General features: G+C 41.3%; 1 pseudogene; it reads left to right on the plus strand.

Annotated features, from left to right (window-relative positions):
- Positions 1 to 8,365: 8,365 nt before the first annotated feature.
- Positions 8,366 to 16,237, plus strand: LOC139380097 (ribonuclease H2 subunit B-like; annotated as a pseudogene).
- The last annotated feature ends 306 nt before the right edge of the window (positions 16,238 to 16,543 follow it).

A 16,543-nucleotide genomic window follows, 5' to 3' on the forward strand; every position in this document is an offset into this window, starting at 1 on the left:
TACAGAAAGGGTTTGTCAAGATCAGTGTGAAAGAACTTGACTGGCCTGCACATAGCCCTGACCTCAACCCCATTGAACACCGTTGGGATGAATTGGAATGCCGACTGTCAGCCAGACCTAATCACCCAACATCAGTGCCCGACCTCACTAATGTTCTTGTGGCTGAATGAAAGCAAGTCCCCGCAGCAATGTTCCAACATCTAGTGGAAAGCCTTCCCAGAAGAGTGGAGATTGTTATAGCAGCAAAGGGGGGAGCAACTCCATATAAATGGCCATGATTTTGGAAAGAGATGTTCGACGAGCAGGTGTCCATCATTTTGGTAATGTAGTGTACGTATAATCATGAAAACCGCAATAAAGCAAATTGAAAGTAATATTTCTTGATCAACCGTGTCAAAGGCTTTGGATAAATCTAAAAAGATGCCGAGAGTGTATTCATCGTTGTTAAGGGCTGTAAAGATTTTATCCACAAGTTGCAAAAGAGCCATATCTGTGGAGTAGTTTTTACGAAAACCATATTGGTGCTCATATAGAATACAGTGTTGATTTAAATGTTTCAACATTCTCTTATTCAACAATTTTTCTAGGATTTTTAGAAAAACATGGAAGTACAGATATTAGGCAATAATTTGTAAAAGATCTAGGATCCCCTTGCCAATTTTCTAGTCTTTAATTGGCATAGATTTGGTGAAGATACATGTATACTGTACATTAGAGGCTCAGTAATCGAGGAAGACACTGATTTCACCAAAGAGGCACCAATCTCATCATGACCTGCTGCTGATATCTTTAAGTTACTGATTACCTCCATCACCATTACATCAGGTGGATCAAACTGAATCAGATATGTTCCAACATCTAGTTGAATCAGAGAAGGGAAATGTCCCTCAATGTTTTCTCAATCCAAGGGATTTGCATTAGTTTTGTCAATTTTCATTCACAGAGAGGAACCCACACTCACAAAAAGTTAATAAATTCACATAAAATAACATCAAGATAGGTCTAATTTACAACAATACATTGTGATCGAATAATTGTACAGTCGTGGCCAAACGTTTTGAGAATGATAACAAATGTACATTTTCAGTCTGCTGCTTCAGTTTGTATGATGGCAATTTGCATATACTCCAGAATGTTATGAAGAGTGATCAGATGAATTGCAATTAATTGCAAAGTCCCTCTTTGCCATGCAAATGAACTGAATCCCCAAAGAACATTTCCACTGCTGTCATGTTTGTTGAAAGGATCGGACCAAGGTGCAGCGTGGTATGCATACATTCTCTTTATTAAAAGAATGAACACCGAACAAACTAAACATGAAGCTATACAATCTAGCGCTGACAGGCAACTACACATAGTCAAGATCCCACACCAGAAAGTGGGAAAATTGCCTGCCTAAATATGATCCCCAATCAGAGACAATAATAAACAGCTGTCTCTGATTGGGAACCATATCAGGCCAACATAGATATACAAAAACCCTAGACCTACAAAAACCCTAAACATACAAAAACCCTAGAGTACCCACCCTAGTCACACCCTGACCTAACCAAAATATATAGAAAACAGAGATATTTAAGAGCGTCAGAGCGTGACAACTGCATTTCAGCCCTGCCACAAAAGGACCAGCTGACATCATGTCAGTGATTCTCTCGTTAACACAGGTGTGAGTGTTGACGAGGACAAGGCTGGAGATCACTCTGTCATGCTGATTGAGTTCAAATAACAGACTGGAAGCTTCAAAAGGAGGGTGGTGCTTGGAATCATTGTTCTTTCTCTGTCAACCATGGCTACCTGCAAGGAAACACGTGCCGTCATCATTGCTTTGCACAAAAAGGACTTCACAGGCAAGGATATTGCTGCCAGTAAGATTGCACCTAAATCAACCATTTATTGGATCATCAAGAACTTCAAGGAGAGCGGTTAAATTTTTGTGAAGAATGCTTCAGGGTGCTCAAGAAAGTCTAGCAAGCGCCAGGACTGTCTCCTAAAGTGGATTCAGCTGCGGGATCAGGGCACCACCAGTACAGAGCTTGCTCAGGAATGGCAGCAGGCAGGTGTGAGTGCATCTGCATGCACAGTGAGGTGAAGACTTTTGGAGGATGGCCTGGTGTCAAGAAGGGCAGCAAAGAAGCCCCTTCTCTAGAGGAAAAACATCAGGGACAGACTGATATTCTGAAAAAGGTACAGGGATTGGACTGCTGATGACTGGGGTAAAGTCATTTTCTCTGATGAATCCCCTTTCCGATTGTTTGGGGCATCCGGGAAAAAGCTTGTCCGGAGAAGACAAGGTACCATCCGTTTTGTGTCATGCCAACAGTAAAGCATCCTGAGCATTCATGTGTGGGGTTGCTTCTCAGCCAAGGGAGTGGGCTCACTCACAATTTTGCCTAAGAACACAGTCATGAATAAAGAATGGTACCAACACATCCTCCAAGAGCAACTTCTCCCAACCATCCAGGAACAGTTTGATGACGAACAATGCCTTTTCCAGCATGATGGAGCACCTTGCCATAAGGCAAAAGTGATAACTAAGTGGCCCGGGGAACAAAACATCGATATTTTGGGTCCATGGCCAGGAAACTCCCCAGACCTTAATCCTCTTGAGAACTTGTGGTCAATCCTCAAGAGGCGGGTGGGTGGACAAAGAAAAACTACACATTCTGACAAACTCCAAGCATTGATTATGCAATAATGGGCTGCCATCAGTCAGGGTGTGGCCCAGAAGTTAATTGACAGAATGCCAGGGCGGATTGCAGAGGTCTTGAAAAAGAAGGGTCAATACTGCAAATATTGACTCTTTGCATCAACTTCATGTAATTGGCAAAAAAACCTTTGACTATTATGAAATGCTTGTAATTATACTTCAGTATTCTATAGTAACATCTGACAAAAAAGACACGGAAGCAGCAAACTTTGTGGATTTTAATATTTGTGTCATTCTCAAAACTTTTGGCCACGACTGTAGCTGCCCTTTTCTTATCCAACAGATGATTGATGATTTTCCAAGTTGATTTTATATTATTTAAGAATTCTTGTAATTTTTTTGTAAAATATATTTTTGGGGATATCCTAAGTAGGTGAGTAAATTTGTTCTTATACTTTTTGGAATTTGCGGAATTCAGGGGAGAGGGATTTGTGAGAAACTTTTTATACAACTTATTTTTTGAACAGCAGATTTTTTGAGACCCGTTCAGCGGCGACCCATCATTCAGGGCAGGTGGGGCAGGCCCACATTCTTAGCAAAAAAGGAAACAAAAAAATAAAAGTTTGCCTGTTTTGCATGTTATTTTGGCATTAATACAAGTCACATATCGGTTTGCAAACAATGTAAAAAAAATATATATATTATTGAGTTAATAAAGCTGCATACAAACATGGCCTCTTTTTTGTTTTCTTGAGTAAGGCAGCTCCAAATGCAGGTGTTTCAGACTAGCTCAGTGCTTTCTGTGATGGTGGGGCAAGCCAGCAGAAAATAGGAGTGTTGTGCCGTGATTGGCTCAGTGTTCTGTCACGCATGGGGGAAACTACATCACCACTACGTCACCAGTCCTTAGTAAGTGTATACATCGTACATTTTAGCCCTCTGCATCCTGCCATAAAGTTGAATTAGTAGTGCCCTTCCAAGAAGGCTCAAGGTCATTGGCCACAGATAAAATAAAGTAAAATCACGTTATATGTACAGTAGCTTTTATTGGACTGACCATGTAAACATCTCACTTTCAAAATCTTAACTAGCAGTCATCATCAGGAATCAAGTCGACAATCTACTGACAAATCGTTTTTAATCCTTGTCATATGAAGAGAAATAATGAAGATAAATTATATATAAAACGTATCGGTGCTCATCGACCATTGGCCATAACATAACACAACAAGTTGAAAATCACAAATTCAACATTGAGTGGTTTGGTGACAGTGGCTAACCGCAAGCATGGCAACTGGTAAGTCGAGAATATATACGAGCTCAGACTGGGATCATATGTTTTGAACGGTCATCCAAATCGGAATTGTAAATCTTTCTCTTTCTTTGATGATAAAATTTGCCCACGAAGGACCACCTTCCTGTTCAAGTGAGCACATCACAACAAGGTGAGTCCAAAAATGTCTTATATGCTGCTCCCTAAATGATGTAATATGCCAGTGAGATATGTATACTGTAGCTAAGAAAGTAATACTAAGTGTATGTTAGTAGCCCATGTGCCTCACCCTAATTATTTGGTCTATTTTCACCTCACGTTACTGTTCTGACTCGGTGGTGCAAATGTAGCCCATAACCTGTTTTAAGAGAAATGGCATCATCTAATATTTCAAGAGCTTTCATTATCTGCTTATATGCCCCCTTTATTTATCCTACGGTTCTGACTTGGTCTACAGGGAAAATACTTTAAGAGTAGCCCATGTTCTGCATGCTAACGCTGTACATTTCAAAAGTGCTGAACAGTTATATTGACTACGTCCATCTTAGCGCGCTCATGTCTTAATCGAAATTACGGATTGTCTCTTATTCGCTCATCGTTCCTTTATGCCATAGTTTGTACATCTCAATTGTCAGTAGAAACCACATTGGTTTAAGCAAGCCATATCAGCTATGTTTCAAAAAAAGGCAGTAAACGAGGCTGAATGAATTGTTTCGCTGCCAGACTAGTCTCCACTGATAGCCAAGTGTAGTGGTAAGGATTCACTCCATTGCGCTGGAAAGAAAGCTCTGCTGTTGGGCCAGCTTTATATAGGCCCTAACACGGAATCCAAACTGGCTGAGCGCATGCGCCATTGTGCATAAATGTATTTTGTCCCCCCACACCAAACGCAATCACGACACACAGGTTAAAATATCAAAACAAACTCTGAACCAATTATATTAATTGGGGACAGGTCGAAAAGCATTAAACATTTATGGCAATTTAGCTAGCTAGCTTGCACTTGCTCACTTCTATAAACCAATGAGGTGATGGGAGAGGCAGGACTTGCAGCGCGATCTGCATCAGAAATAGAACTGACTTCTATTTTAGCCCTTGGTAAAGCAGACGCTAGTTGGCGCGCACATGAAGTGTGGGTGCAATAATTGAATAATAATTGTATTTTGCAACACGAGCGGTGTAGTCAGCCTGTAACAGTTTGTGGGTACTGCTTGTCATCGTTATAGTGCAATTCATGTATTGTTTAGGGTTGTGTTTTCCTCAGCAAGATTTACTTGCTAAAATCACCACTGGACTCGTTGTAAACCAAGGTTTCCAAAACACTTCTGCTGCTCTCTTACAAGGTTTAACTAAAGGAAAGAAAGCAATGGTGAAATATAGAATTGAAAGATGAATGAAATGTCTGGTAAGCAGACTCCACATCGGCCTGACTATAAACATTTTCCCATTAAATATAATCTATCAACATCTTAAAGGGCTCACAATAACCTTTGTTAAATATTCTAAATTTAATGCTATTAATCATTCCAATTAGTTAATTTCCAGCTGCAAAAGAGAAGTGGAAAATTGGAAAGTGATGAGAAATGTCAGCATAAAGTATAACTGTATTAGACACATTATTCAAATAATTTGTAAAAATATTACCAATAAGGGTGTCAGATGAATTGATCAGTCTTGTGGGCTTACAGACGAGGGGATACAAAAAATCTGATGTCAGTGAGTGGTTCTCACGTTTAAATACATTTACAGTATGTTGTAATCCCCCAATAGAAAACACATTTGATCTTCATTATTAATCAAATCCAAGGCTGATGAAAGGATATCAATGAAACTACCAGAATTTGTGAATTTCCTTGACTACAGATTCAACATTAATGTTATCAGATGTAAGCGAGTTTTTTTTTCTTACAAAGAATTGAAAATGTTTATGAACAATAATAGACTCCTCCTCCCATTCTTGATGTTCTACAGTGGTGAAGAGCATTATAAGGAGACATGGTTTCTGAAAGAGTAACAATGGAAAATTCATGACAGAGAAGACAATCAATGAACAAGGTGGTCATGATTTTTAGGAAGACTGCGAACGTTCAAATGAAACTCGTTTTTCAACCACTCCACAAATTTCTTGTTAACAAACTATAGTTTTGGCAAGTCGGTTAGGACATCAACTTTGTGCATGACACAAATAATTTTTCCAACAATTGTTTACAGACAGACTATTTCACTAATAATTCACTGTATCACAATTCCAGTGGGTCGGAAGTTTACATACACTAACTTGACTGTGCCTTTAAACAGATTGGAAAATTCCAGAAATGTATGTCATGGCTTTAGAAGCTTCTGATAGGTTAATTGACATCATTTGAGTCAATTGTAGGTGTTCCTGTGGATGTATTTTAAGGCCTACCTTGAAACTAAATCTAAATAAATCAGCCAAGACCTCAGATTTTTTTTTCTAGTTCATCCTTGGGAGCAATTTCCAAATGCCTGAAGGTACCACGTTCATCATAGTACGTAAGTATAAACACCGTGGGACCACGCAGCCGTAATACCGCTCAGGAAGGAGACACGAGGAACGGACTTTGGTGCAAAAAGTGCAAATCAATCCCAGAACAACAGTAAGGGACCTTGTGAAGATGCTGGAGGAAACAGGTACAAAAGTATCTATATCCACAGTAAAACGAGACCTATATCGACATAATCCGAAATGCCACTCAGCAAGGAAGGAACCACTGCTCCAAAACCGCATAAAAAAGCCAGACTACGGTTTGCAACTGCACATAGGGACAAAGATCATACTTTTTGGAGAAATGTCCTCTGGTCTGATGAAACAAAAATAGAACTGTTTGGCCATAATGACCATCGTTATGTTTGGAGGAAAAAGGGGAGGCTGGCAAGCCGAAGAACACCATCCCAACCGTGAAGAACGGGGGTGGCAGCATCATGTTGTGGGGGTGCTTTACTGCAGGAGGGACTGGTGCACTTCACAAAATAGATGGCATCATGAGGAGGACAATTATGTGGATATATTGAAGCAACATCTCAAGACATCAGTCAGGAAGTTAAAGCTTGGTCACAAATGGGTCTTCCAACTGGAAGCAACCCAAGCATACTTCCAAAGTTGTGGCAAAAAGGCTTAAGGACAACAAAGTCAAGATTTTAGGGCCATCACAAAGCCCTAAAATCTGAAATAAAGCATTATTTCTACTATTATTCTGACATTTCACGTTCTTAAAATAAAGTGGAGATCCTAACTGACCTAAGACAGGGAATATTTACTTAAATGTCAGGAATTGTGAAAAACTAAGTTTACATGTATTTGGCTAAGGTGTATGTAAACTTCCGACTTCAACTGTATGTAAGAATTGAGACCCTGGGTCTCGACCCCGCCCTGTGCAGTTGGGTCTTGGACTTTCTGATGGGCTGCCCTCAGGTGGTGAAGGTAGGAAACAACATATCCACTCTACTTATCCTCAACACTGGGGCCCCACAAGGGTGCGTTCTCAGCCCTCTCCTTTACTCCCTGTTCACCCATGACTGCATGGCCATGCACACCTCCAACTCAATCATCAGGTTTGCAGACGATAATACAGTGGTAGGCTTGATTACCAACAATGACGAGACGGCCTACAGGGAGGAGGTGAGTGCCCTCGGAGTGTGATGTCAGGAAAATAACCTCTCACTCAATGTCAACAAAACAAAGGATATGATCCTGGACTTCAGGAAACAGCAGAGGGAGCACCCCCCCACACCCTCCATCAACTTTTTCTGATTTTCCAGTTGTCTTGAAAGCACCATAAAACCAGAGAATGCAAGACTTTAATGGCAAAATGTGCCCACAAGAAGGACTGCCTGTTCAAGTGAGCACAGCACAACAAGGTGAGTCCAAAAATGTCTTGTATCCTGCTGCATAAATTATGTAAAATACCAGGGAGATATGTAAACTGTAGCTAAGAAAGTAATGCTAAGTTTATGTTGTGTAGTAAGCTGTTAGTAGCACGTGCCTCACCCTAATAATTTGGTCCCTTTCCCCCTCATAACTTAGCCTACTGTTCTGACTTGGCCATGCACATGTAGCCTATAGCTTGTTTAAGATAAATTTGTAGGAGTCTTTATTGTGTGCTTATATGCCCCCTTATTTATCCTACGGTTCTGACTTGGTGTACAGGGAGAATACTGTAACAACACCCTAGTACCCAAAAAAACTCATCACTAAGCTTAGGACCCTGCAACTGAACACCTCCCTCTGCAACTAGATCCTGGACTTCCTGACGGGCTGCTCCCAGGTGGTGAGGGTAGGCAACATCACCTCTGCCATGCTGACCCTCAACACGGGGGGCCCACAGGGTTGTGTGCTTAGTCCCCTCCTGTACTCCCTGTTCACCCACAACTGAGAGGTCACACACAACTCCAACACCATCATCAAGTTTGCTGACGACACAACGATGGTAGGCCTGATCACCAGTGACGATGAAACAGCCTACAGGGAGGAGGTCAGTGACATGGCAGTGTGGGACCGGAACAACAACCTCTCCCTCAACGTCAGTAAATCACAAAGTACTTAAAATGGCCCACACACACACACACAGTTGTGAAGAAGGCGCGACAGCGCCTCTTCCCCCTCAGGAGGTGGGCCAGTATCCCTGTGGAATGCTTCCGAAACCTTGTAGAGTCCATGCCCCAAAGAATTGAGGCTGTTCTGAGGGCAAAGGGGGGTGCAACACAATATTAGGAAGGTGTTCCTAATGTTTGGCATTCTCCGTGTTTATACTGTAAGTGTTGTTTCTCAAGATGATCTGGAGTGCTCTGCCATTAAGGTGCCACTGGTCACAACTATAAGTGTAACTAATAACAACCAACGTACAGCAAAAACACATAATATCGTATTTGCATATAACGCCTTGATCATTCAATTTACTGTAGTATTTAACAGGCATGAACTGCTGTTTACTCAAATGTTCAATCAGTGAGAATATTACTAAAGCAATTATGACCAATCATGGTAAAAGCAGAACAAACACCACATATTGACACAAAATGTGTGTGTGTGCTTTTTAGAATATATACAACAATATTAACACAACATACAATAATTTCAACGATTTTACTGAGTTAAAGTTCATATAAGGAAATCTGTCAATTGAAATAAATTCATTATGCCCTAATCTATGGATATTACATGACTGGGTTGGGCCGCAACCATGGGAGGTCCTGGGAGGGCGTAGGCCCACCCATTGGGGAGCAGGGACCTCCCACTGAGAAGCCAGCCCAGCCAATCAGAATGAGTTTTTCCCTACAAAAGGGCTTTAATACAGACAGAAATACTCCTGTTTCATCAGCTGTCTGGGTGGCTGGTCTCAGAAAATCCTACAGGTGAAGAAGCCGGATGTGGAGGTCCTGGGCTGGCGTGTTTACATGTGGTCTGCGGTTGTGAGGCCGGTTGGACGTACTGCCAAATTCTCAAAAATGATATTGGAGGGGGCTTATGGTAGAGAAATGAACATTCAATTCTCTGGCAACAGCTCTGGTAGACATTTGTGCAGTCAGCATGCCAATTGCACGCTCCCTCAAAACTTGAGACATCTGGGGCATTGTGTTATGTGACAAAACTGCACATTTTAGAGTGGCCTTTTATTGTCCCCAGTAGAAGGTGTACCTGTGTAATGATCATGCAGTTTCTTGATATGCCACACCTGTCAGGTGGATGGATTATTTTGGCAAAGGAGAAATGCCCACTAACCAGGATGTAAACAAATTTGCACAAAATTTGAGAAATAAGCTTTTTGTGAGTACTTTCAGAGATCTTTTATTTCAGCTCATGAAACCAACATTTTACATGTTGCGTTTATATTTGTTTTTCAGTATAGAGGCCTATTTCTGTTATTGTAGTATGTGCCTTTAAGATGACGTCATGCAACGTCCCACTGTGGATACAAATGTAACTAGATCAAATGTAGTAGATACTAACTGCATGTGCATTTAACTAAACACTTTAACAAATCATACTGTAATATTTGCTACACACTTCAGTTTGCCTGTATTCGTGCCAAACTACTTTCATAGACTGACAATAAATAAAACGTTAGACCCCCCCAGTTGATATGAGGGAACAGTCAGTGGTTGTATTTGATTAACATTTCATTAAAAGTATAAATTTCAGCCAACAAAGAAAGATGCGCAGCCATGGAGGACCAACATAGCCACATGGTAAGGGTTTAAGAACACAAGTTTTTACAAGTATCGACCTTTGGCGACTTGATGTAGTTGGCAATACAGTCCACGTGATTTGAAATGTTTAGTTGAACTTTTATTTAACTAGGCAAGACCGTTAAGAACAAATTATTATTTACATTGACGGCCTACCCCAGCCAAACCTGGACGATGCTGGGCCAATTGTGCGTCGCCCTATGAGACTCCCAATCACGGCCGGATGTGATACAGCCTGGATTCAAACCAGGGACTGTAGTGACACCTCTTGCACTGAGATGCAGTGCCTTAGACTGCTGCACCACTCTGGTCTTTCTCGCCACATACTCGTCTCCACTCCACTCCGTTGGCGTGATCAGCATAGTGGAGTGAGATTTACTTGGCTAATGATAGGTAAGCTTAATGGGTTTAGTACAAGGTGTAAATAATGGGGTTGAAGATCCAAATGTTTTTATTTGAACAGATGGTAGACTACCGTATTTAACTCCAATAGATCCCTTCTACCTTCTGTTGCCCTACTTGATCAAAGTAAAGTGGTAAGGCCCATATGCCAATACATATTTTTGAAATTATAGTGTGCTTATTGCGTATTTACAGTTGAAGTTGGAAGTTTACATACACCTTAGCCAAAAACATTTCAACTCAGTCTTTCACAATTCCTAACGTTTAATTCTAGTAAAAATATCCTGTCTTAGGTCAGTTAAGATCACCACTTTATTTTAAGAATGTGAAATGTCAGAATAATAGCAGAGAATGATTTCAGCTTTTATTTCTTTCATCAAATTCCCAGTGGGTCAGAAGTTTACATACACTCAATTAGTATTTGGTAGCATTGCCTTTAAATTGTTCAACTTGGGTCAAACGTTTCGGGTAGCCTTCCACAAGCTTCCCACAATAAGTTGGGGGAATTTTTGCCCATTCCTCGATGACAGAGCTGGTGTAACGGAGTCAGGTTTGTTGGCCTCCTTGCTCGCACACACATTTTCAGTTTTGCCCACAAAGTTTCTATGGGATTGAGGTCAGGGCTTTGTGATGGCCAATCCAAAACATTGAGTTTGTTGTCCTTAAGCCACTTTGCCATAACTTTGGAAGTATGCTTGGGTCATTGTCCATTTGGAAGACCCATTTGCGACCAAGCTTTAACTTCCTGACTGATGTCTTGAGATGTTGCTTCAATATATCCACATAATTGTCCTCCTCATGATGCCATCTATTTTGTGAAGTGCACCAGTCCCTCCTGCAGCAAAGCACCCCCACAACATGATGCTGCCACCCCTGTGCTTCACGGTTGAGATGGTGTTCTTCGACTTGCAAGCCTCCCCCTTTTCCTCCAAACATAACGATGGTCATTATGGCCAAGCAGTTCTATTTTTGTTTCATCAGACAAGAGGACATTTCTCCAAAAAGTACGATCTTTGTCCCCATGTGCAGTTGCAAACCGGAGTCTGGCTGTTTAATGGCGGTTTTGGAGCAGTGGCTTCTCCCTTGCTGAGCGGCCTTTCAGGTTATGTCGATATAGGAATCGTATAACTGTGGATATAGATACTTTTGTACCTGTTTCCTCCAGCATCTTCACAAGGTCCTTTGCTGTTGTTCTAGGATTGATTTGCACTTTTTGCAGCAAAGTACGTTCATCTCCAGGAGACAGAATACGTCTCCTTCCTGAGCGATATTACGGCTGCGTGTTCCCATGATGTTTATACTGACGTACTATTGTTTGTACAGATGAACGTGGTACCTTCAGGCATTTGGACATTTCTCCCAAGGATAAACCAGACTTGTGGAGGTCTACAATTTTTTTTCTGAGGTCTTGGCTGATTTCTTTTGATTTGCCCATAATGTCAAGCAAAGAGGCACTGAGTTTGAAGGTAGGCCTTGAAATACATCCACAGGTACACCTCCAATTGACTCAAATGATGTCAATTAGCCTATCAGAAGCTTCTAAAGTCATGACATAATTTCCTGTTGTTTAAAGGCACAGACAATTTAGTGTATGTAAACTTCTGACCCACTGGAATTATGATACAGTGAATTATTAGTGAAATAATCTGTCTGTAAACAATTGTTGGAAAAATTACTTGTGTCATGCACAAAGCTGATGTCCTAACCGACTTGCCAAAACTATAGTTTGTTCACAAGAAATTTGTGGAGTGGTTGAAAAATGAGTTTTAAGGACTCCAAGCTAAGTGTATGTAAACTTCCGACTTCAACTTTGTTTCCCCTTTTGTGATCTCATCTTAGTCAGTCTTTCTCGCTTTGTGATCTCTCTTGTCATCCCTTTGTGATGTCATACATTGTCTCTTTCTTTCTTTGCTACATCCCCTGTCCATTTTCTGTCATTTCATTATTTTCTTTGTGACGTTACCTCTGCCCTTTGTGACTCTATCTTTATCCAGATTCTTTTTGTCATTTATTTTTCTTATTTTCTTTGTTATGTCATCTCTGTCCTCTGATCTCTGTCTGGTTATTGTGATGTCACATCATTCTGTCTCTCTTTGCAAGGTCATTTCTGCCCTTCTTTTTGTGATGTCATCACTGTCTTCCTCTCTTTGTGATACCATTCTGGTGCAGGCAAAGTTCCAGTCTGTGTACCAGATGGTGATGGACGAGGACTTCCCAGCATGCACCAGGCTGCTGAGCTGCACGCACTCCCTGGCCTCCCTGCACCACGTGGCTGAGGAAAAAGCTCAGAGGTCACTGTTCAGCCCACACAAACGAATGTTGAAAGTTAATGTGCTCCTCAGAAACAATCAACTGTAAACCCCTAAACCCAATAATTAATTTCTCACTTCTATGTCAGACTGAAGTGCACATTACAGCACCCTTGAAATTGTTTGAGAATTTCTAAAGATGAGCTGCACATGAACACATTATAAAAGTGTGATGTTGAGGGGTCTCAGGTGTTATACGTGTTCTGTGTACTGCTCTTTCAGAGGTGGGCAGCCCAAAGTTTCACCGCTACTGCCAGGAAATGACCATGGAAGGGTTAAAGAAGAAGGTACACATTGATCAATCTATGAGCTGCATAAGCAGGGGTTTTCATGCTCTATAGTGCATCCTGAAGCAATCTGATCCTGGCAACCTCCAGGTTGTGCAGGCTTTTGTTCTAGCCCAGGAATAAGACACCGGATTAATCTAATCATCAAACCCTTGATTAGTTGAATCAGGAGTTCAGAATTGCTGCTCTTCAGTAGATTTAACAGTGTTAACAGTGTGCTGGTTTTGCTGTGTACCTGCTGTTCTAGGCTGAGAGGACAGTGAAGGCCCTCGGAAAGACTAACATCTCAGTGGGAGAAAGGGTGAAGTCCATGACGTACGTCAGAGTCTAGAAGGAGTCAGAGACCCAGGAAGGTGAGTCACTCTCAGGGCCTGGTCTAATACCGCAGACCTGTGCCATGTTCTCCCTGGCCTGCAAACATCAAATTAACCAGAGGATGGCACCAAACCCACTTTAGAGATCAGGAGCTTTCCACACCAAACATTGCCTCGAGCCTTACCTGTTACATTTTCGGTTTCACATTAATTTTATATTTAAAGCTCAGACTGTCAACCCAGTTTCCTGTGATATCAATAGGATGGATGTCATTCCATAATGAAGTGTATAAAGTGATGCTGTGGTATTAACCCTCTTATGCCCTCTCTTCATTGTAACACAGAGGACTACCTGCAGTATGCCCGTGGTCTGATATCTGCGGACATCAGTGAAGACCTGAGAAAAGCTCTCCTCAAGCATCTACAGTATGTACATGCACAATCTAAAATTAAAAAGCACAATCTAAAATCAAATGTTCATGTAGCTTCATCGTAAGTGTCACTGAGTAATTTGAAATACATGTTAACCACCCCCCAAAAACTGAAGATGAGTGTGCGGTTTTGGAGACCGAAATCAAATAACTCATGGCAGTTAGATTTCTCAAGACACATCCCCCACAGTTTGAAGACAATTGCAGGTCCCAGGTCAGCACTTTTGACTGGAAATGTACTGGTGATGAGAGTGACATTGTGCTATTAAGACAGTGATACTTCTGAAGGCAATGCATTAAGCAGCATTATTAGTGTTTGTGTGTCTGAGTGTCTGATGGTCAGTCACCTTTCACCTTCCTCCTGACAGGTTACCTGAGCTCTCAAGCACTAAGTAAGTGGAGCATCATTCAAAGGTATTTTATTCAGCTTCTCTGTGTAGGCTACTTGTGTCATCACACTGTGTAGTTAGGCCTACTGTATATACTGACATATTTTTTCCTAGTTTTCTATTTATTCGGGGACATTGTTTCTTTTCTGCATGTATTAGGAACCAAAGCGGGATAAATATTTTATTCGACATATAAACTATTGTAGGGTCTGGCTTTTTCACTGTGATCTTCTCTTGAGATTCACCAGATGGTAGCAGTGTACAGGTAGATTAGTGTGTTCTTATGCCTATTGTTGGTGGATGTGGTTGGTCAGTTTGTGATAATCACGGTATTGCCACGGTAACTTGTAAACGTGTGTCTGTGGTGTGATTGGTGGTTGGTGTTTAGAGTGATGGAAAGCAGGTCTCACTCTATACATCCCATCCTCATTCGGCAGAAGTGAAAGCTGTCTGACAAATCAGTGGAGGCGGGAGAGGACTACACCAAATTCAACAGATTTCGCCCGCAAAGTGAGGGAGATTAGGTGCAGCCTGCATGAATGGACCCATGAGAGAATTATATATATATATATATGGGGGAGGATCCTTCCTGAAGTTCACGTGAGTGCAGTTTAAAGCAATGCAATGCAGAGGCCTTCAAATCCAGACGAAGGTCCAAGTAACATTGTATATTCTGTCTGGAAAAGAGTCATGATGATGTGTAATTACGTTTCAGCCGTCTTCACTCAAGGCCGATGAGCAATACTATTGAATACATCTTTTCTCCTCCTCCAGCCGCCCTAGAAGATGAGTGCGGCACAGAAGATCCTGGCCAAGGTGGACAAAACAGGCATGAAAAGCATGTCTGCCTTCTTCAGCCCCAAGGGCAAAGCAGAGAAACTGATTGTTAGGATGGTGCATCAGAATTTGTATGTGTATGTTGGTGTGCGTGGATACACTGAGTGTACAAAACATTAGGAACACCTGCTCTTTCCATGACATAGACTGACCAGGTGAAAGCTATGATCCCTTATTGATGTTTATTATTGATTGTTAAATCCACTTCAATCAGTGTAGATAAAGGGGAGGAGACAGGTTAAAGAAGGATTTTTAAGCCTTGTGACCATTGAGACATGCATTGTCTATGTGTGCCATTCAGATGGTGAATGTGCAAGACAAACTATTGAAGTGTCTTTCAATGGAGTAAGTGCCAGGCGCACTGGTTTGAGTGTGTCAAGAACTGCAACGCTGCTGGGTTTTTCATGCTCAACAGTTTCCTGTGTGTGTCAAGAATGGTCCACCACCCAAAGGACATCCAGCCAACTTGACACAACTGTGGGAAGCGTTGGAGTCAACATGGGCCAGCATCCCTGTGAAATGCTTTTGACACCTTGTGGAGTTCATGCCCCGAAGAATTTAAGCAGTTCTGAGGGAAAAGGGGGGTGTCAACTCAATATTAGGAAGGTGTTCCTAATGTTATTTACACTCAGTTTACCTTGTGTGTGTGTTTGTGCGCACATTTGTGCTTTTAGTAATAAAGAAAATAAAATTGTATTTTTGAGGGAAACAGATCTGTAGCAAGGTGATTTGAACTTGCCTTGAGAAACTGGGTTGATTCACACTAGTTGTGAGAATAAGAGGATAAAAAACAAGAACATAAATAGCTATTACTTCAAGGTTTGGGGGGAGTATATAAATGATGTTTAAACTGTGCTTCCAGGTAGCCTAGTGGTTAGAGCTTTGGGCCAGTAACCGAAAGGTTGCTGGATTGAATCCTCGAGCTGACAAGGTTAAAATATGTCGTTTTGCCCCCTGGTAGGTCGTCATTGTAAATAAGACTTAACTTACTTGCCTAGTTAAATAAAAAATCCCTTCTGTGCTCTCATATTATTGTGTCGATAACCAGCATGAGTTCAGCCTGTTGTCTCCTGTAATAAAGTACAACCTTTTCAACAAACACACCAAGGGTCCACAAGTCATGGAAAAAGTGCCATGGTGACCCATTTTAATGTACATAAATAATATAGACTTAACAGGATAAATCATATTGTTACAGTACAATGGTAGCCCACTACAGTATAAAACGAAATAAGCAGTGCCATTTGCAGTACCTTGGTTAATGTTTAAGAATAATTTCAATTATTCAATCTGAGGCACATGGTGAACATCTTACATTTCATACAGTGATGTTGATCATCGAGTCTAGGGAGACTGATGCGACAGGTAAACCTGGATATAATAAGCCTAGTCTAAATGTGTAATAAAAATACTTGGAAAATAAAATGGACAGTTGCATTGTTGATTG

This window comes from Oncorhynchus clarkii, chromosome 22 (assembly GCF_045791955.1).
Source record: "Oncorhynchus clarkii lewisi isolate Uvic-CL-2024 chromosome 22, UVic_Ocla_1.0, whole genome shotgun sequence".
Taxonomy (NCBI): domain Eukaryota; kingdom Metazoa; phylum Chordata; class Actinopteri; order Salmoniformes; family Salmonidae; genus Oncorhynchus; species Oncorhynchus clarkii.